Source organism: Protobothrops mucrosquamatus, unplaced genomic scaffold (assembly GCF_001527695.2).
Source record: "Protobothrops mucrosquamatus isolate PMUCROS unplaced genomic scaffold, P.Mucros_1.0 scaffold95, whole genome shotgun sequence".
In the NCBI taxonomy this organism is placed as follows: domain Eukaryota; kingdom Metazoa; phylum Chordata; class Lepidosauria; order Squamata; family Viperidae; genus Protobothrops; species Protobothrops mucrosquamatus.
Genome location: NW_015386470.1, coordinates 1,297,566 through 1,319,760, shown reverse-complemented (window position 1 = coordinate 1,319,760; position 22,195 = coordinate 1,297,566).

The window sequence follows — 22,195 nt, the reverse complement described above, 5'->3', positions numbered from 1 at the left end:
TGTTGAAATAAAAAAGATTATAATTTTATGTAACAGGAAAACTTCATTTTGAAGGTGATACATTTCAAAAAGAAACAGTGGGAAGGAAGGAAGGAAGGAAGGAAGGGAGGGAGGGAGGGAGGGAGGGAGGGAGGGAGGAGACAACTAGTTGGTCAGCATTTACAGTTATATTTATTTTGATTGAATTTCAACTGAATCTTGCCAAGAAAAACCAAATTTCCTAAATATATAAATATGGCTTAAACCCACTGAAGGAAACCAGTGTGCTTAACGTTAGCACTGGTTATGGCTGAAATTCTAGACACACTTAACTGAAATATGGTTGACTTTTAATTTGATATTTAGGATTCCATTCTGTTTCCAGGAACATAAATTAACCATGACACATTTCAGCAACATTACTTCTAGTGGGGCTTAATCAACTTTAATTTACCTGCACTAAACAGCCAATCCATGTAGTTATGCTCAAATTGAAATTTAGAACTGTTGCAGAATAGAAAGACCATCACACATTAAAGCAGTTAAATTATAACTGATATCTGTGAAATATTTGTTTAAAGGCCGTTCTGCTTGAACTTCATTTTTTTTATGCTGAAGGCAAAAACAGACTCATCTTGTAGTCCATGATTATATATTTCTCCCCATCCCCAAACACTCATACAGATATAAATAGCTTTAAAACAATTACAATAAAGTTCAATTTTGAATGGATAATGCAAAACTAATCTCTTGCCCTTTCTTGCCTGCATTTGGATTCCCACTTACCTCTATTTTAACGGCAACTTTGCAAGGTAAGAAACAGGCCTCATATTAAAAAGGCTAGGAACTTACTTCTGCACTACATCATCTCCAAGTTTCATCCCAACCTCAGAATTCTTTGACTTTATGCCTATAATACAATGATACAGATAGAACTGGGCTTACAGCCACAACTGAGCCCAACATTTCTGTTGTTAAGTGAGACATTTGTTAAGTGAGTTTTACTCCATTTTATGACGTTTCTTGCCTCAGTTGTTCAGTGAATCACTGCAGTTGATAAGTTAGTAACCCAGTTGTTAAGTGAATCTGGCTTCCCCATTGATTTTGTCTGTCAGAAGGTCACAAAAGGTGATCACATGACCTTGGGTTCACAAATATGAACCAGTTGCCAAGTGTCTGAATTTTGATCACATGACCCTGAGGACACTGCAACGGTCATAAGTGTGAAAAATGGTTATAAGTCACTTTTTTCAATGCCATTGTAACTTTGAACAGCCACTAAACGAACTGTTGTAAGTTGAGGACTACCTGTACTTCAATTTTAGAAATGCGATTCCATAAAAAGGTATGTTTGTTTAATAATATTCTTACTACTGTATTGTTGACCTGAGTACGATGTCAATGGATAATCATACTGAAACCTCCCTGAAGCAACTTGAGAATTCAGAATCATACGTTTGCTTTCAGGCTCAGACAACTCAACAAGAATCAAATTATAGTCGTCCCTAAAGGTAGCCTGTGGTTAAACTGTTTTCTCTGTGAGATATGCTTTAGCCATTTCTTGACAAATCTACAAACGGCAAGGGTGAGCAGAAATGCCACCAAGGGTGGAGGGGCCTTCCAAGCATATAGTTGCAATTAGAAGGAGATCACCCATTCCATCTGAGGTTACCCTAGATAGTGGAACAAGGGCAGAGAATGCTCCCGTGGCTAGCTCCTGTGACAGATTATCACTTTCATGTGACTTCCCCATCTATCAGGCTCGCAACTTATCAGCAAGTGCAGCTTGCACTCAAAATATGTTCCCATCTTGCAGTCAATTTGAAGCAGGGTGAAGATTAGCGACAATGAAATACTCAATTATTCATTCTGTTTGATGTCCACTGGGTACCAGAGGTGGCCACCTGCAATTAGCCTTTTCCACCCTCCAAATTCCAAATTGGGGATGTCTTTCAGATAAATCGTATGGGCACACATACTCACTCAAATGAATGAATATGACTTGTTATGCAGTGATTCTAGCATCTCTGTGGCTGACTGACTGACTGACTGACTGACTGGTTGATTATGTGCCATCACGTCAGTGTCAACTCTTAGCAAGTACATCGATTTTTTTTCCAGGAACCATCTCTATAGCCTGAGGAATATCATAACTTATCATAACTTCTAGCAGCCAAGTGAAAAAGCTAACATTTCTATAAAGAACTGCAGACCCTCTCACTCAAAACACCTCACTTGTATGACAAGAGTCAACTGAGTAGTTTTGTTTATTCTTATGAAATAGGACTTTATGGTCAAATAAATATTATGCTATTACTGCTTCTGTATTTATTTATTTGTTTTTGTTTATCTATTTATTTCATTATGTAAGCATAGGTGCTGCAATTCATTCTTGTGTGTTCTAGTCCAGTGCATGGAATTATCTTTTATAGTCCAGGCAAGCTTCGTCACGTTGCATATTAAAATTCTCCATTGACTTCAACCTATTGACTACACTGAATTTACCTGGTATAGGATGAATTATATACTTTATATACAGCATTTAATGGTTTGTTTATTTCCTAGTTTATTTCTGTGCTGAGCATCTGCAGGTAGGGATGGAAAATCTTATCTGAAGAACTCTGCAGAGTCATTGCCACTCCATTCCAATCATCTGAATAAACTCATGGCCTTGTTTAGGATATCAGGATCCATATTCCACTGTACATAATTGATATTTCAAGCAAATCATAGGAAGAATAATTGTTTCTGCTTGTTGCTAGAAATCAAACAAGCTGTTCTGCTGATATTGCTTGGCTATAAAATTGCAACTATGTATTCCTGAGTTGGAAAAGGAAGTAGAGATTTAGGTAGCTATGAAGTAATGTATGATTTTTAAAAAATCAATATCTTTATTTCCTATACGGAATATTTAATTTACACTCATTGAAACGTGATTTTATACATGTCTCCTTTTTGTACAGTGAATTAGATACAAAATAAAAATCTGTGCATCCTCCCTATGACTCTGGCATTTACTCTCTTACACATACACATACACACACACACACACACACACAGAGAGAGAGAGAGAGAGAGAGAGAGAGAGAGAGAGAGAGAGAGAGAGAGAGAGAGAGAGAGAGAGAGAGAGAGAGAGAGANTACAGAGAAGAGCAACAAAGATGATTAGGGGACTGGAGGCTAAAGCATATAAGGAACGGCTGCTGGAATTGGGTATGTCTAGTTTAATGAAGAGAAGGACGAGGGGGGACATGATAGCAGTGTTCCAATATCTCAGGGGCTGCCACAAAGAAGAGGGAGTCAAGCTATTTTCCAAAGCGCCTGAAGGCAGGACAAGAAGGAATGGATGGAAACTAACCAAAGAGAGAAGCAACCTAGAACTAAGGAGAAACTTCCTGACAGTGAGAACAATTAACCAGTGGAACAACCTGCCTCCAGAAGCGGTGAATGCTCCAACACTGGAAGTTTTTAAGAAGAGACTGGACAGCCATTTGTCCGAAATGGTATAGAGTTTCCTGCCTGAGCAGGGGGTTGGACTAGATGACCTTCAAGGTCCCTTCCAATTTTATTATTATTATTGTTGTTGTTGTTGTTATTGTTATTGTTATTGTTATTATTATTATTATTATTATTATTATTATTATTATTATTATTATTATTATATGTGTAATGATAGAAAAGAATATTTATAGCTCAGGGTTGAACTATGGGGTCCTTGGGGTCTCTGAGCTTGATTGGGTTTTTTGCAGTCATTTCAGTACCAAATCAGGTAACATCATCAATGCTAGCATGAAGTGGGATTTGCTCTCATTTTATATACTAGTATATAAAATATTATATTATAGCATTATTATACTAATTTGTATATAGTATTATAATGGTATAGCAATGTTTTATAATATATAAGATATTAATATATAATATCAGAGCAAATCCCACTCGCTACCAGCCTGATGATGTTACCTAGTTTGGTAATTGAACATCTTCAAGAAAACCACCAAGCTCAGAGAATACAAAGGACCACACATATGTTTTTTTTTCCCTCTTCCTTGTTTCACTACATTTTAAAATTGGGTGTGGATTTCCCCCCTATTGCCCATAATTTTCTGTTTTACGGTTTGAAAGAACAATGCACACATACACATCTGCAATGCCCTTGACAGATCTCAGTAATGTAGAAGAAAATCAGAGTACTGTATTTCTATTGCTCAATGGTGCCACCTTGTGACAGAAAAAGAAACATAAAGGAGAAACAGACCCGTTGTTTAAGAAATTTATAAAGACAGTTTATTTCTTCTCACAGTCTGGAAGAGAAAATAGCCTGTAGAATGCTTAATTAATGCTCCCTTCCCCTGTCATTCCCTTACATCTCCACTTTAGCCTCTGGATTATAGATTTTTTTAAAACTTTGTATTACTCATCATAGAATAAAAACAAAGAATATCTTGTGCTTACATGTACTGTACATTAGGGGGTAAAAAACTGTAGTTCCTGACTGTACAAATGCAGTAAGATCTGTGCTTCTATCCTAGACTGGTTGAACAGGATTAACATGCAAGCTATAAAATCGAAGTAATTTTTGAAAAACCGGATATGGTGTTCTTTGGCATGATAGCATTATCTCTCTATTTTTTGTTTGTTTGTTTCTTTGTTTGCATACATAGCTAGGCACTTTTGGTTTTTGGAAGAAGTATATTTTATCTTCCTCTTTTCAAGAAATGGCTCCGATGATGAGCTAATATATCCTTTCTTCTTCAACCCCGGTGTCAGTGCTATCAATTCCCCAGGTTTATTTACTGAAGATCAGGACAACAGCAGCTAATAATATCTTCACAAGTAATGCTGTATTGGTTAGATCAGGGGTAGGCAACCTTGGCTCTTTTATGACTCGTGGACTTCAACTCCCAGAATTCCTGAGCCAGCCAGGAATTCTGGGAGTTGAAGTCCACGAGTCATAAAAGAGCCAAGGTTGCCTACCCCTGGGTTAGATGGATGGATGTCTGCCTTTCCTTAAAGAGCTCAATTCCCCCCTCTCTCTCCTATTTTCCCCCCAGAAGAACTGTGTGAGGTAGACAAGAATGGTTTGAAGAACCATGGGGGCCCAGTGGTTAGAATGCTGTATTGCAGGCTAATTCTGCCAACTGCCAGCAGTTTAATCCTGACCAGCTCAAGGTTGACTCAGCCTGCCATCCTTCTGAAGTTGGCAAAATGAGGACCCAGATTGTTGAGGGCAATATGCTAACTCCATAAACCACTTAGAGGGGGTTGTAAAGCACTGTGGAGCAGTATATAAGTCTAAATGCGAGACTTCCGGTGGCAGGCGATTTCGTCGGTCGCAGATGTTTGCTGCCTCCCGCCTGTTTTGCGTAAAAGCCGGTTTGACAGCCAGCATCAGCTGTCAAACGGCTTGATACCTTTCCCCTGGGCATAAGGGGATAGGTGAGCTGCCCGGGGTAGGAGTTGAGTTCCCGAGTCGTCCTATATGGACGATGTAGGCGAGAACTCCTCCGGAGCCCCGAGGATTCTCCGCGATCCAGGANACGGAGGAGATGGATTGTTTAAGTTTAGACTTTGGAGTTAGAGATATTAATATTTGTTTACTTGTATTTGAATATTAGCCTAGGTTGGTTTGGGAAGTCCGGGGGGTGGGGGGATGGGATATAACATTGTGTAATATCTGTGATGTATTTCTTTTTTTTTATGATAAAAACAATAAAATTTTATATTGAAAAAAAAAAGTCTAAATGCAATTGCTATTGGTAAGTGCCCTAGTGAGCTTCCGTGGCTGACAGTGGATTTGAACCTGTTCCTCCCCAGACCTAATTCAATACCTTCACCATTAGACCACTCTGACTTTTGGATTTATATTACACATGGACGTTCGTATATAAATCTCATTCTTGTTTTTGATACAAAACACATTCATACATGTCATTCATTCTCACCCTATCCATGAGTTTTATATATATAGTAGTGCTAATCAGAGCAGATAGAGACCTAGCAGACCCATTTGCACTCTGCATGGTACTAAGCTTGACTAGCACTAATATTGATTGGGGGGGAGGGAGGGTGCTGTTATGGTGTCAGGTGTCTTCAGTCTATTTAATTGTAGTATCCAACATATTGTGCAAATCCAGAAAATGGGTGAATTTCTTTATTCAATGTCTATAGCTGCCCATCTCAAACCAGTGACTCGAACAGGCAGCAAACAGTCATTAGCTTGAATTTTTCATCAGTTTAAGAGTGCTATATAAACATAACCTTCCTTTTCTTTTTCTCTCACACACGTGCACAATCCAGTCACACACCAACACAGACCTCAATTTTTCCATCAGGGAACAAAATTTATGATAGATAAATAGATAGATGATAGATAGATAGATGAATGAGGGATGGATGGATGGACGGACAAGAGAGAGACATAGAAAGAGAGAGAGAGAGTTAAATGACGAGACGTGCATTGACCCTGTGATTTACCTATTTGGGTCTGATGCTAGATGCAAATGATTTAGTTCTGGGTCATGATGTCATATTTTTTGCTTCACTGATTTTGAAAAAGCTTTTGATAAAATAAGACACAGCAAACTATTAGAAATCCTGAAACAAGGGGGACTAGATGACAAAGACATCCAAATCATAAAGAATCTGTATTGGCATCAGGTAGCAAATGTGAGACTAGGCCAAAAATACTCAGCTGATGCGGAAATAAGAAGAGGGGTCAGACAGGGATGTATTCTATCTCCACTGTTGTTCAATATCTATTCTGAGTCAATCTTCAACGAGGCACTGGAGAACATCGATGCTGGCATCAAAGTAAACGGTGTTTGGATCAACAACTTAAAATATGCTGACGATACAGTTCTGCTTGCCAGTAAGCATGAAGACTTTCAGCTCCTCATCAACAGAGTCACAGAAATATCTGAAAAATATGGCTTGAAGCTTAACACTTCAAAAACCAAGATCTTGGTCGTCAGCAAACAACCCGTTAATTTACCACCAATTAATTCAGAAGGAATACCACTATAAAAAGTTGAAAGGATCACGCACCTCGGTTCTAATTTACATGAAAGCTGGGACATGACCACTGAAGTAAAGACAAGGATAGAGAAAGCTCGAACAGCATTCTTCAAACTGAAAAAGGTCTTCTGCAGTCACGACATAAGTCTAAGACTGAAAATCAGGCTTGTCAGATGCTATATTTTTTCTATCCGGCTCTATGGAGTAGAGAGTTGGTCTCTGACAAAAGGCCACCTGAAGCATTTGAAATGTGCATTTACAGGCGGCTGCTGTTACGTATAAGCTGGGTTGACAAGATCAGAAATGAGGAGGTGATAAGCCACCTGGGAAAGCCAAGGGAGTCCGCGAGGAGAAGGGCGGGATATAAATCCAAATATAATAATAATAATAATAATAAACAAAAATTAGAATATTTCAGACATGTGATGCGACACCCAGAAAAATACGGCATACTCCATTTAATCCTTCAGGGAAAGATTGAAGGCAAACAAGGTCCAGGCAGAAGAAGAACATCGTGGCTTCAAAATCTAAGGACTGGTTTGGACAAAACTCAGCAGCACTTTTTCGTGTGACTGCTGATAAAAACAGGATCGCCAACATGATCGCCAACGTCCGATAACGGATATGTCACAAGAAGAAGAAGAAGCAGCTGAGAGTGGCCACTGCGCTGAATCCATCTGTTGTCTCAGATTGTAGCTATCAGGTGTCAAGGTCTCCTCCTTCCTATGTTCTCTAGTGAGAAGAACCCTTGCAGGTTCTGTTCCCATCAGCCACCCAAGCCAAGGACCACTTGAAAAGCATCTTCTCTAAGGCTAGGCCGCTAGGGGATTGATTGTTAGACCTTACTTCCAAGTCACTTCCATAATTAAGCTGAAAGAGGAGGAGTAACACCCATCAGAAGCAAATGAAATGCATCTAATCGCTTCTACTTGCATTCAATGAACTCCAATTACATGCTGCTGTTTCCTTACAAGTGCACTCCAAACCCCAGCAAGTGCCTCAACAAAAGCTTCCGTCTCCTCTTTGCTGTCTCTTAAACAAACTCTTTATTTACCAGACTGCATCTGCTTAGCCATGGCAGCAGGCTTCTTGCATTACCATAACACTAAGGGGAGATTTTTGCCTGCCTACCCAGGCACAAGAACCCCAACAATCGAGTGCTGATTCGGTCAGATTGTGGGATTTTATTTTATTTTAAATCAGATTAACAAGGAAAAGGGGAAGGGAAGAAATCAGATATAAAGAGAAATGCTTTTAGTCCCTTTGCTCTGAATGGCAATCAAGTGAGCAGCTGTAGGTGTTGGCTGAAGCTAAGCCTCCTGGTGCTCTAATGAAGGGATCTTCAAACTTGGCCCTTTTATGACTTGCGGACTTCAACTCCAAGAATTCTGGGAGTTGAAGTCCACAAGTCATAAAAGTCATAAAAGGGCCAAGTTTGAAGACTCCTGCCCTAATGCTAAGAAGAAGCCAGAATTCCAGGATGATACCTTTGATACCAATGAATTGGTTCTTTAAGGCCATAATTCTTTGGAATAAAGAAGGGTGTTTACTATAAAAGGGTGGACAGGTACACTCATGAAAAGCTCCAAAATAACGTTGCAAACTTTTATTCCTTTTAGGTCAGGCTCTAGACATTTATGCTGCTCTCCAAGAATTTAAAACTGAAAATAATAAATTGAAAGATTCTATAATAAACATGTTAAGAAAAATCTTAAACTCAGCTGTGAGAGAACACACTCACTCCCTTATGGAAGTACCTGGTAACAGACAGCAGTAAAAATAGATGGCGGCTAAGACTGGATTAATGTCACAGTACTTTCTTCCAGTCCTTGTGCCAGAAAAAAAAGTATGCCAGAATACTAACATAAATTGAGCTGCCTTGTTGTGGCTTCTCTTCTATCCATCTGCCGTTTCAGATAGATCAGATTAGAAAGCAGACACAAGAAATGCTATATTGATGTGATGTAGGATAACAAAATAATAAAAGCTTGGCAGTATTTCTCCTTCCTTCCATTTTGTACCAAAGAGAAAGGTGCGACAAACTTGCATTTCTTCCTCATTCCTTCCTACTTCCTATGCTGAGTTGCCACATATCTCATTCAAGAGCATGTCTCTACACCAGGGGTCTTCAAACTTGGCCCTTTTATGACTTGTGGACTTCAACTCCCAGAATTCCTCAGCCAGCGTGCCTGACTGAGGAATTCTGGGAGTTGAAGTCCACAAATCATAAAAGGGCCAGGTTTGAAGACCCCTGCTCTACACCATTACAGAAAGGAGGCTGGACATTGCGCTGTAAGATTGAAAAATAGAGCTAGTTTAGTGTAGTGGATCAGGCACTGGGTTAGAAACCAGGCGATCATGAGTTCCAATGTATCACAAAACCAACTGGGTGACCATGGACCAGTTATTCTCTCTCAGCCCTAGGAAGCAGGCAATGACAAACCACTTCTGAAATCTTGCCAAGAAAATGTAGGGAACGTATCCAGGCAATCATTGGGGGTCAAAAACTGACGTAAAAGTCCCCCCAAAAAACTTTATAAAAGGCCTTGAGGGATTTCAGCTTCACCTCCTCTCCTTCCAGTGCCACCAACCAGCAAAACACAACCAGAAATCCATTTTCCTAACACAAAATGGAGCAGGTGGGTAAATGGCTACATAAGATCTGGCAAGTGCTATGAAAGATGACAGTGGGGCATTAAATGAGCAGATGATTTTGCCAAAGCCAGCAGACTAGTATCTCCAACAAACCAAGTCAGAATGGCCATGAAGGGCAGTTCCCAGCAACCAGACTGGAGGATAAGGGAGATCCTAACTCATGACTCCATCAGAAACCAGATTATGAGTAAAGCATGCCAAATTATGATCATGCAAAAAAATATATATGCCAGGACAGCAGAGAAAATAATATTTTAAAGCTGTCCTTTAAAGCTGCCTCATCTAAAAGTTGGGGGGGGGGGTGAGATGGAGGCAACATCATGAGGGCAGAGCAGAGAAAAATTAGGGGACATGAAGACAAGCCCACAGAGAAATAGGAATCTCCATACAGTCTGTCTGTCTTCCATGCTTCCATAATTCCATATTTATTTTTTTCTCTTACGTATTTTCAACCATTTATTTTGGGTGTGTATTGTAAAAAGAACAGATTCTACACAGCAGTGAAGCCTGGGAAATAGTGAGGCTGGGTGTGAAGAGAACACCAGTTTTTCAGACCTCCTAATTGGAAAATGATAATCTGCTCATATTCCCACTGAGAACAAGTGGGCCTGCTGCTATTCAGAGATTCTCAGGCTGCATTGAACAAGCAGATCGTTGAAGCCCCTTTGACAAATGGCAAGCTAGTCCCTGGGGATCTGTGGAAATGTCAGCCTTTCCGAGATCCCAGCATCCATTTATAATACTCTGCCCTGCAAAAACAAAACAAGGTAGTACAGGCCACTTTTCAAAGTCATCATGACTTTTTTATGTGCGGTCGTGTCCTATTGTTTGTCTTGGAGATGGATGAGTAAAAATTTAAAAACTAATTCAATTGGAAAGCTCATGAATGAAACAAGAGGTTCAAAATACAATGTGTATGCTAATAGCCTAATGGAGGGGGGGGGGGCAAATTAAGGTGAATTTATTTTGGTTAGGAGTGGGAGAAATGCATGATCTCCTTGGGGTGAGATTTATATTCAGGTCTTCTAGGAAGACATAGGAAGTTGCCTTAAATTAGATAAGGCTTTTATCCAGCTAGCCCAGAATGATATATTCTAACTGATAATGGTAAGCCAAGGCCTCAGATAGATTTTTTTTTCTCATGGGTTACAGTTGGGACCCATTGCATACAAAATGTAGAAATGAATTGCTGTTGTGTGATTGCAGCCATACCAGTTTTACTACAATAGCCATTTTAGGGATCAGCTGGGTTTTACTATGGAACACCATCAAAATAAGCAGAACACACCTGATTCTAATCATTGCTTTTCACAGTTGTTTTTTAGAAAAACAGCAGAATAATCTTCCCTGGAAATCCATTGGTCAAAAGATACCAAAAGAAGGGACTGAACTAGAAATGTAGAAAACTCTCCATCTTGCTTCCTAGAATATTTACAGATTTTCAAGTAAAAAAGTTTAAGGCATCAAAGGTGTTGTTAAATTTTTAGAGCTTTTTTAAAGTCAAAATAGGCAGTTTCTTATATATACCGTATACAAAAACGATTTGTCTTCTAATTAATTCCACCTTTTTTAATCACAGGAATTTATTACAAAATGTTGGAAATCTAAAAAAAAAAAAAAAGATTAATGAGATTCCAATTCGTGCATTGGATCAAAAAGCCTAAATTTGTTCGATATTACTGAAGCAGCTACATTACAACTTTCCCAAATTTCATTCCCTCAGTCATGAGTCCTGGATTCATTCTGTAAGTTAAATCATTTGAGGTAACTTGATTCAAAAATAATTGCCCTATGATTCACCATTTTGCCCAGTTAACGGGCATGACAAATGAAAATTTTAGTAGTATATAGATATTCAACTGAAGCCAGAACTTCATGAAAGATTATTTCAGTATATAATTAGCGTGGTGAGATTATTATATGCACAGTATATAATTAGCGTGGTGAGATTATTATATGCACAGAGATTGATTCAGCATTACCCTATTATGCATTACCCTATTATGGAGAAATGGTTTGTGAAATTGACAGAACTTGCTGAAAAGGCGAACTGATTTCTTTGATTAGAGAAAGGTCATTATTTGCATTCATCACTGACTGGATTAGAATCTATATATAATTATATATAACTGCTAAGAGGAAGATCAGAACCCACTTCTTCATATATATTATTATGTTTTATATTCTTCTCCTTTCTTTTTCCTATCTCCTTTTTTGTTTGTCTTTTCCTTCCTTTCTCCCCCCCCCACATTTACTATATATTATTAATGTATTTCACATTATATTTGAAAAATCTTTTAATAAAAACTGTTTTTTTTAAAAAGGAATGATATTCTAGTTAAGATAGCAATTATCCTTGAATTATGTTGTGAAGGAGCAAATCACATTTTGTAAGATTTCAATGATCAATATTAACAAAGTGCCCAAATAGCTAAATTAAACTAAATATATATTGTTTCTGCAAGGTTTGCTGGCAATCAAACTTCTTTGAGAGTACTGTTGAAGCTTTGATAACCCAGATTCCCTTTTCAGATTTCACCGTTTGTTTGTTTTTTATGTATATCAGACAAAATGCCTTCACCTGATGTAACTTGTACATTGGCTGAAGCTCTTTCTAATCTAAGATAATTTACCCATGCTCAGGTAACCTCTAGATTAGATTCCCAAGATGTTGCTTATGAAACTATTATTGACAACTTTAAAATGAATTAATGGCCTATTCAGTTGAAATTTTGTTTGCTCCCAGTCAGCATGATGGGACTATATTGGAAGGAAGGAAGGAAGGAAGGAAGGAAGGAAGGAAGGAAGGAAGGAAGGAAGGAAGGAAGGAAGGAAGGAAGGAAGGAAGACATTATTTTCATTCCTTTCCCCCAAGCATGGTAAAATGCTGGCTTTGAATGTTGAGGGGATTGTCACTGCAGTGCTGGCGTTTTGGTGGGAAGCTCACTTGATACCAATATTGGTGTCATTTTATCTCCCTGAGAGTTATGAACCTTTTAATCCTTGATATGACTGCTTTATTTTAATCTTGATCCATTTGTAACATTTAGTGTGCTGTATTTATTGCACTTTGATCTTGTATTATATCATTAGTAAAAACAAAACAAAACAAGAAGTTGCCTTAAGCAGCTTGCCTGCTTGCTGGTGAGAGCCATCAGTGCCATATATAACACAGGTTTTTCAAATACTGCATTGGTTCCCTGTAGGCTTCTAAGTCTAATTCAAAATGGTGGCCTTAACCTGTGAAGCCTTGAAGTTGTGCATTGACTTGGAACCTTGATAATTGCAGGACCACCTACTTCAGAGAGAACTGACACATCTGTTTTACTTGGCCTATATGTGAACATTTAGATCAGGGGTCTTCAAACTTGGCCCTTTTACAACTTGTGGACTTCAACTTCTGGAATTCCTCAGCAAGTATGCCTGGCTGAGGAATTCCGGAAGTTAAAGTTCACAAGTCATAAAAGGGCCAAGTTTGAAGACCCCTGATTTAGATTGTGTTTGTGTGTGTGTATTACACATACACACACACAACTTTGAGTAAGAAATTACCCCTTTCAGATTGCCTGACCCTTCCAAGGCAAATGTCCTGTTTACTGAAGGAATTCACCTGTAACAACCTGACTGTACTAGAATGCCTTGGCTGATAGTGCCAGCTTCAACTCCAGGCAGATAGAGTGAGTGGCAAGAAATGCCCACTCAGGGGTTTCACGTGGATAGATCTGATTAAGATTGTTTTATTTAAAGGAGAAGCTTCAAGGAAGTGCACCAAATAGATATCCTGCCTCCTTTATTTTCAGGTCTTCAGATTAGTCCTAAATTCTGAGGCTCATCTTCACATTCTGCTAACCATGTTATAAACTTGTCTCATTAGATGTACTTAGAAGACTTACTCTCATGACACTGTTTCCAATTCTCCCTTTGGGCTACTGGACACCACTATACATGGCCAATTTTGTTTGGGCAGCCAAAAAGACTGGATACCTGGATCTCACATTCCCTCTGCCCTCTCTGTGTGCTCCAGGTAAGCAAAATACCCAAATATGTCCTCACGCAGAAGCCATCTTTCCCACAATTTTGCCACTGCTTCCTATCTTGTTGATTCTTCTATTATCTGGAAAAATCATGTCCTACTTACCTTGAAATTCAATTACCATTTAGTAAGAATTAGTATAAAATGCTAGTTTCTTCATCTCTACCAGACTCCACTAAGAAATAATGTCTGTGTTCTTTCCAGGGACTGGTAATTCACTGGGGCTTTTATCCTGCTATGAGAATAAGTAAAGCCAAGCACATGACTGGCAGGTCTCTGTCTAGCATATGGCACGAGATAAGTGCTATGCAGACTCAGAAAGCAGCAAGAATTTGTTCCCATTGCAGTTTCTGTATACTAATGAGATGAAGCATTTTTCATCACTATGACTGGGAACGATTGGAGCCAAGATACTTAATTGACTATAGCAGCTCCATCAATGAAACAGATAAAGAGAAATCACACCATCTGATTGATTACATTTCATCCACCTCTTTGGCATAATTATATATTGCTTTTTAAAAAAAAATAAAGTATGTTGAAGGAAGAATTTCATTTGCTTTCCTGGTTTGGGTGGAAAAGAGAAATCGATCTGGGTTCAAATTATAATTCAAAGGATGACTTGAGGATATATGTCACTTCAAAATCCTAGATGGCATTTCCCAGCAGTTTAATGTAACCATAAAGACAGGGATGGGAAGGACCTCATGTGACAAATCCCATAAAAAGAGTTTAAAAAGTGGAGGTGAAAATCTTAACCATGATACTAAGAATCAGCTCCATCTTTTACTCACACGTTTTGTCCAGTATCAACTAGAGATATATTCTCCCATGCTGTGCTCTTACTAGCATAATTCTCCATCTCTATATTGAGCACATATTCCTAAGATGAGAACAGATGTTAAGGAGGAGCAACTTCCTGCATATGTACTATATGGTTGTTTAAAAAGAGGAAGAACCAATGAGAAAGCCATCAGTTGTCTACATTTCAAAGTGTAGCTCAGTAAACAAACAAACAAACAAAATCTAGTAAGGCCAATTTAGGATTTACTAAAATGGCCTGAGCTGTGATTTGCCCTTTTTAATTAAAAAAATCAGCTCCAAAAGAACTTTTTCAAAGCTACTATATAAAGTAATGTGAACTTTTTTCATTAAATTTTCTCCAGTGTATGTGATGTATATTAGAATTGATCATGCTGAGTTTCCTTAGTATTACTTTGAATTTCCCCTAATTTTGATGGAAATCAATTTCAGTGGTTTTCTCTGCCTGCTAGATAAATTCAAAGGTAAGGTAAGCCTTTTTATCTGATTCCCATTTTGTTTTTAATTGATTTAAGGGAGGCTAGAAAAACTCCTGCTTGAAATTACGGCGTCAGTAATTTCTGCTCCTTGTTACTGTTAGTACTGGAATAAATGGACAGCTACTGAATTGAGTAAAAAGCAGCTCCCTATTACTTTTGTTAGCAGATCAAAGTTTGACCCATCAAACTAACCCAAATAGTGTGGGAAGTGGTGTAACCTTAGATCAAAGAAGTGATACAGACCACGTTGATTTGCAAACTTTTATTTAGAAATATCCTCAATATAGTCATTTGATATATATATTTATGTATTTATTTATATATGTACATACACATTACAACCAATGTGTTTTCGTAATACCTCATCATCTTGTGGACTGTACAAAATAAGAATAAAAGGTACCTATGTTGGCTATTTAATTTAATTGACTGCTGCAAAATGCAGAAAACCAAATGAATCTAAAAGGAATCCATTACACAGTACATCACTGACCAAAAGTGCTGTTTCTTTAGAATCAGAACCTAAAATGTTAAAGAGTATTATATACACAAGACACAGGGGAGGCAGGAAAGGGAGGAGAGACATGAAGAATGAGAACTGTATCGTTAAAGTACAATTTAAAACACGTCAACAGATCCCCAGCATTCCTGTGAAGGGGATGACAAAGAGAGGGATGTAATGTTCCATGGAAAAATACCTATGTATATGGTATGCAGTCATTTTTAAAGCTAATTCTTCTTGCCTCCCATCTAGAAAGAAATATTAAAAACATTAGCCTTCAACAACCTGGTAGCTTCCAGATAGGATGGAATGATAGCTCGTAGACCTACCAGGCAATAGTCCTAATATATCTAGAATACACAAAGGTATGGAAAGCTTAAATTGATCCATAAAAATCCTCCATACTGAACTGGGGTGCATAAATATCCTGAAATGTAAAGAGGGGAAAGGAGGAAGAAAAGAAGCCAAAGGAGATAAGAGTTATGTTGCATGATTCCAGGTTGGAATTCTGGAACATTTTGAACTTCTCAAACTGCAAGTGAGATGTAATTGTGGTCCTTCTTCCATCTACTCTGCACACGTATTCATTAGCTATACTGTAACATAAGTTGCACTTATATTTTGTTCTTGAGTTCACTGTTATTTCCCTCCCTTCAATTTTAAATTTCTTGCAGATTATGTTGATATTTTCTTCAAATTTCATCAATGCAAGGCAATTCAAGAAAGTTAATGCCTAAATTAAACATAGGGTTTGATCCTAGGCTACACTGGTTACCTTTACTTTCCATTGGAATAAATAGAATGTGTGACCTGTCCCATTGATATAATAGGAATTGTTGAAAAACTTCCTCTACAATAAGACTCATGAACAGATTTCAATTGTTCTAACACTACAATTGCAATTTTATAGCATATACCAGAGAGAGATTTGCTGAATCAATTAAGATGTATTACAATAATGTAGAAACAATCAGTATAAATGTAGACTTCTACTCTACATCTCTTTAATAGATGACCATTTAAATAGTTCTGGAGAATGGTTTTACATTTTTCTAGAAGATTGCTTTGAATCATGCCTGCCATGCTATTTTGCTTTTTTTTTTTTTATCTTGCTCAGAACCAATGAATAGCCTGGAGCAGAGCACTGTTAGATAAGAAAATAGGCTGGTTTGAAAATGCTTTGAAATGACTTGAGATTCTAAGAGAATTCCCAACACATCCATAGTCTTCCCATTTAGTCCCCCCAAATCATTATCCTATTTTGCAAAGTCAGAAAATTGCCACAGGATTTGATTAATGAATAATACAATGTTTCTTACCTTGGTGGCTATCAGAATTTTAACTAATGAATTTTGGGGGTTAGAAACAACTGGAAGTCATTTGAAAGACTGGAAAATTATCAATTGGTGCATTTTACTCTAAACAGAATCTTGTGCACTTCATAAAATCTAGATTAATCTTTCCCAAGATACAACAACATGCATAAGGAGAAGTCTTTTGTAAAAAGGAAACCAAACTGAGTAAAACATTGAAAGCCAAAGCTTTTGAACAAAAATACTTGTTTATACTTAATCCTGTTCCACAAGGATATAAAGATTTTAACAGGGCAAGTACTTTCTACAGTAAAAAGAAGGATGTCTTGGTTTTCACTTCTAAAGATTTCAATCCTGGCATGTTTTTTCTGTTCAGAAACTCAGATGAGATTCAGCCAAGCCTACTAAAGCTGCAGGCTTAGAGGTTGTTCAGATCAACCTCCTCTGAGCTTATTACAACTTTCTTCTGAAGAAAAAAAAACCATAGGATTGCCCTGTTAAAACCCAAAGATTTAAGTAGCTCACAAAAGCAGTCAGTTAAAATATACTATGCTTGTTTTCCAGACCATATTTAAAAAATACTTTAGCAAATGTATGCATCTCCTCCAAAGTGCTTTGGAACTGTATACCAACTATTATATTATGAGAAGTCTACCAAACTGAGGAATGTTGACATTAATTGCTGTGAGTATGGGAATAAAAATAGAATATGGCTGATCCATCTGGGATGGTAAATTAACATATAAGTAAACAAAACCTGAAATAAGTATATTTTATTGTCAGTTGGTTGATAATTAATTGGGAGAAATATGACATTATCCATCAAGAAAATCAGCTTTGCATAATTTATACAAATATGAGCTAACTCAATTTTTACTCTCATCTAAATTTGCATATAATTTTCCTAACAGAGAGCATCTGTTTGACACAGGTGCCATTTCAGTTACTGTACTGTATTAGTTTTAAAAAGTGCATTCGGAAGAACAAATGGATCAGAGATTTTATGTAATTTTTTTCTTATAAGCATAATTAATTATTTTGGGCTAATTGAGGGGAAGCATGAAAGATCAGGATCTTCAGCAATATTTCTTCAAAAATAGTTTCAGGATTCCAGTCCTGCTGCCCCATAATTGAATTGACAAAAGATAGAAAGAAAACTGAGACTGTAGCACAGTGGTTCTCAACCTTTTTAATGCCGCGACCCCCAACTGGTCGTAAGTCGAGGACTAAACCGGTTGTATGTTGAGGACTACCCAACCGGTCGTAAGTCGAGGACTTTCCCTGCCCGGGAGCGGTGCGCATGCGTGGTTCCGCCCCCTGCGCCGACCGAGGCGTAGCTGGCAAGTGGCAGAGATGGAGCAGGCCGACCACCAGCTGGCCCAGCTCAAGGGAGGTAAGGCACCCGCCGGAAAAGGGGAAAAAATGGCGGACAGCCTTGCTTGGCGACCCCCGTGAAATGGTCGATCGACCCCAAATGGGGTCGTGACCCATAGGTTGAGAACCGCTGCTGTAGCAAATAAACAGTGAATTCTGCATTAGCACAAATGACCATTCTCGGTCTGGTGCATGAACATTACTACCTCTCAAGAATGAATGTGTGAAATAGCCCTTTAATTGCTATTAAAGTGAGAGTGGCCATCCCAGTTAATAATCTAGTTTTTAGGCACAGGCAGACTTCAGAATTATGAGATTTATTTTGTTTGTCCTAAGTGTAGCAAAAGCAAAATGATAGTCCAGGACAAGTCAGCACTACACAGACTTCACAAGAATTCAGTGAGAAGATCTTCATATGAAACTATAGCCTACATCTTATGGATTTTAAAACTAAAGACTTCAGCAACTGGATTGGGCAGGAGTGAGAGGTGCGTTCAGGACTGGCATTTGCATCTACTGAACCCTAGAAGGCCAAAATTAATTGTTCAGGATCTCCCAGTTTTCCCATCCCAGCTCTACATAGTGTATCCACACTTAAAGGTTGACAAGTTAAAGCCTCATTCACTCCACAGACAATAACATCTAAAACAAAACCAGGCACCTTTTGGCAGATCGGGTGTTGCCTTCTTAATTCAATGTATTTTGGAAGAGGGATTGATTGAGAACCACAATGTAATAATGTCACACTTGTGGATGAGCAGACACTTCCATTTTTGAGGGAATACTTGGGGTGGGGATTGGAGGTATTGTTTAGATGAATTAAAATTGCTTATTCTTTTAAGAAGCATACAAAGCAGCATTTATTTTTAATAGGTTGGTTTCAATTTTTAAGGGCCTAATTTCTGAGGATTTGGGGCCTGCCTCTGTGAAGCCATGGGCCTTAAATTGTCCACTTCTGATCTGAGTGCCATATTCTCCATAATAACCTTCTTCATTCTAGTTTTAGCTCGGCCTATAAGCATTGTAACCCATATATCTGAAGTTCACTAGAAATGTTCTACAAATTTGTGAAGCATGCAGTTGCAGTTTCTACATTAATAAGAAAAGGGGAACATAAAGAAGAACAAACCTTTAGCATTATACAAAAATTATATTTAAAACATTATTTTTTTTCCTGGAATTGTTCCCATAAGATTAGCCATTCTAGAAAACCCAATCCTGCTATTTGTTTAGGATGAGTAACCTATCCTTCAATTTCCTTTGGCCAAAAGACCAGGAGAAGCTGTATTTACTTTTTTATGTTGATAAGCATCTAAAATGAGCCCCAAAAGAGGGCAAACAATCTATTGCTGGCCAAGATTATAATAGGTATCAGGGATATGGTGGGTCTGGAACCTCCAGGTGATTCCATTTCTAAGAGATGGAAAAATTATATAAAAAAATAAAGAAATCACAAATAAGGTGAAAACATCTAAGGCTCACCCTAATTATGATAGCTAGGCTATAAAAGACCATGAATGAAACATGTGAGCAGAGTAATCCTTGACAGGGCTTGTACATATAGGGTATGCTCAGTGGTGTTCATGAGAGCAATGAAAAAAAGAAAAACAAGATGGCAACCATGGCAGTACAATCAAAGCCGCACCCCTTTGTACTGTTTGTCATATAGAAAAGGGCAGGAGTTTGATTATACTGCCATAGTTACCACCTTCTTGAACACATAACACATCCCCCATCACACCATTAGTTAAACATGCCCTTCTTAGTAAACGTAAATAAATTTGGTCTGTAGCCTAAAAATCACAATCAAATGCTTTCCAATTGCTTTAATTTGACTTTCAAGTTCTGTTTCCAGTCTACAGATTCCTTCCTATTATTGTTGTTGTTTCTAGATTTCGAAGGGAGAGGCTTTAGTAATAAGCAATGGTTAATAAGTAATTTATTCCTCAGCAATAACTTTTACATTATTCAGAATACCTTTGAATTTTTATGGGACAACATGCAGCTTGTGAAGTAAAGCAATGTGTCTTTCACTCCCACCCATACAAACAACAAAAGACAACATTTCTTTTTTCAAAACTGTTTGGTCAATAGAAAAATACTTTAACAAACACATATACACGTATCAGAGAATTCATAAACAATCTATGATAGGGGGGAAAACCTTGTATACATCTATCTGAATGCCCAGGCAACTATAATTTTTATTAACAAGGCAAACACTAAAACTGAGAAGGAAAAACAAGTCTTCCTTAAATTTTCTACACTGCATCCTTCATAATCAACAATGGATGAATATACAAACTTCTGAATAATGGCTTGAACCACTAAAATTGCTGTAGTTCTTTATAACACAAAGTCAGATCTAGAAACATCAACCAAATGTATTTCCCCAGAATCAGTACTTCACTCCTACCTGCATTTGCAGACACTTTGTTTAACAAATTCACAGTCCACTTGTTTATGTGTGTTTATATATTTAAGATCTCAGGTGCACATCTGAAAATAAAATGTTTCCATAAAACTATCCGAGAATGAATAACCGTGATTTCACAAACTCTTCAGAAACAAAGTTGACTGCAACCAACAAAGATTGTATCAAAACCACTCTCAAACTAATTTCACAATTTTCAGCAGCCCTTCCTTGATCATGTAGACCGCCATTGTTTAAATCAGTGGTTCTCAACCTGTGGGTCGGGACCCCATTTGGGGTCGATCGACCATTTCACGGGGGTCGCCAAGCAAGGCTGTCCGTCATTTTTTTGTCCACCATTATTTTCCCCTTTTCCGGCAGGTGCCTTACCTCCCTTGGGCTGGGCCAGCTGGTGGTCAGCCTGCTCTGTCTCTGCTGCTTGCCAGCTACGCCTCGGCCGGCGCAGGGGGCGGAACCACGCATGCGTGGCGCTCCCGGGTAGGGAAAGTCTTCGACTTACGACCGGTTGGGTAGTCCTCGACTTATGACCAGTTTAGTCCTCGACTTACGACCGGTTTAGTCCTCGACTTACGACCGATTGGGGTCGCGGCATTAAAAAGGTTGAGAACCACTGGTTTAAATGGTAAAAAGGGGGAAACAAGATGGATCAGATTGATTAGCTGCAAAAGCATGAGGGAATGGCTGGAGAGAGAGTACATGGCACAGAAAACATTCACTTAGGCATCTGCAAAGAAGCAAGGAAGGGCAATGACAAAACCGTGTGACCATGTCATCACACAAATGCTGTGGCTTACATGTTTGTATCAGACATTGGTACAAAAGAACATAATGCAACATCATGTTCATATTGTTGTTTTGGCATCATCATGGCTTGCTGCATATACCACTGTTCACAGAATTACAATGCCCAACAGAATGCAAATTCATTTTGGAACCAAGCAACTTCTGGAAAGAAAAGTACCACTTGAGCATTGCCCTCTAGGAGCTTTTTCTGCAAGAACTCCTATATATGAAGCATAGCTTGGATCAAAAAGCATGTACCAAATTTAGCCATGTGACATACAACTTTCTCTGGATTTTCCATGGAGATTTCCCATTTATTTCCATGGATCTTGTAAAGAAGAAGCTCCAGCTGGATTGTGCCTCATTACCTCAATATATGTAAATCTTAGCAAGTCAAAGTGCATTACTGAAACATTGTTGATACCAGCCTTACATATAAATACACACAAACAATATTTCTCATTACATTTTTGTCAGAGAAAATAAAACCAGGGAAACTGAAGGGGTAACAACTCCAAGGACCCTGTTGCTCAGCCATGCTTCAAGGAAACATCCCTCTGATGAAGTGTCAAAAGTTGAGAAATAAACCTTAAATGGTGTACCTTTATTGTTCAGCAAATACTGCATATTAAAATTTCTTTTAAATCCACATCAAAAATACAAGACCTCAAACAATTCAAATCTGTGTGAAATCTGAATTTAAACAGAAAAGAAAAGAAAGCCAGAATGAAAATTATCAGTTGCTCACAAATAGCACTCCAACAAAGCTCTTGTGTGAAGATAAATGAGTTGCATACATTTCCTC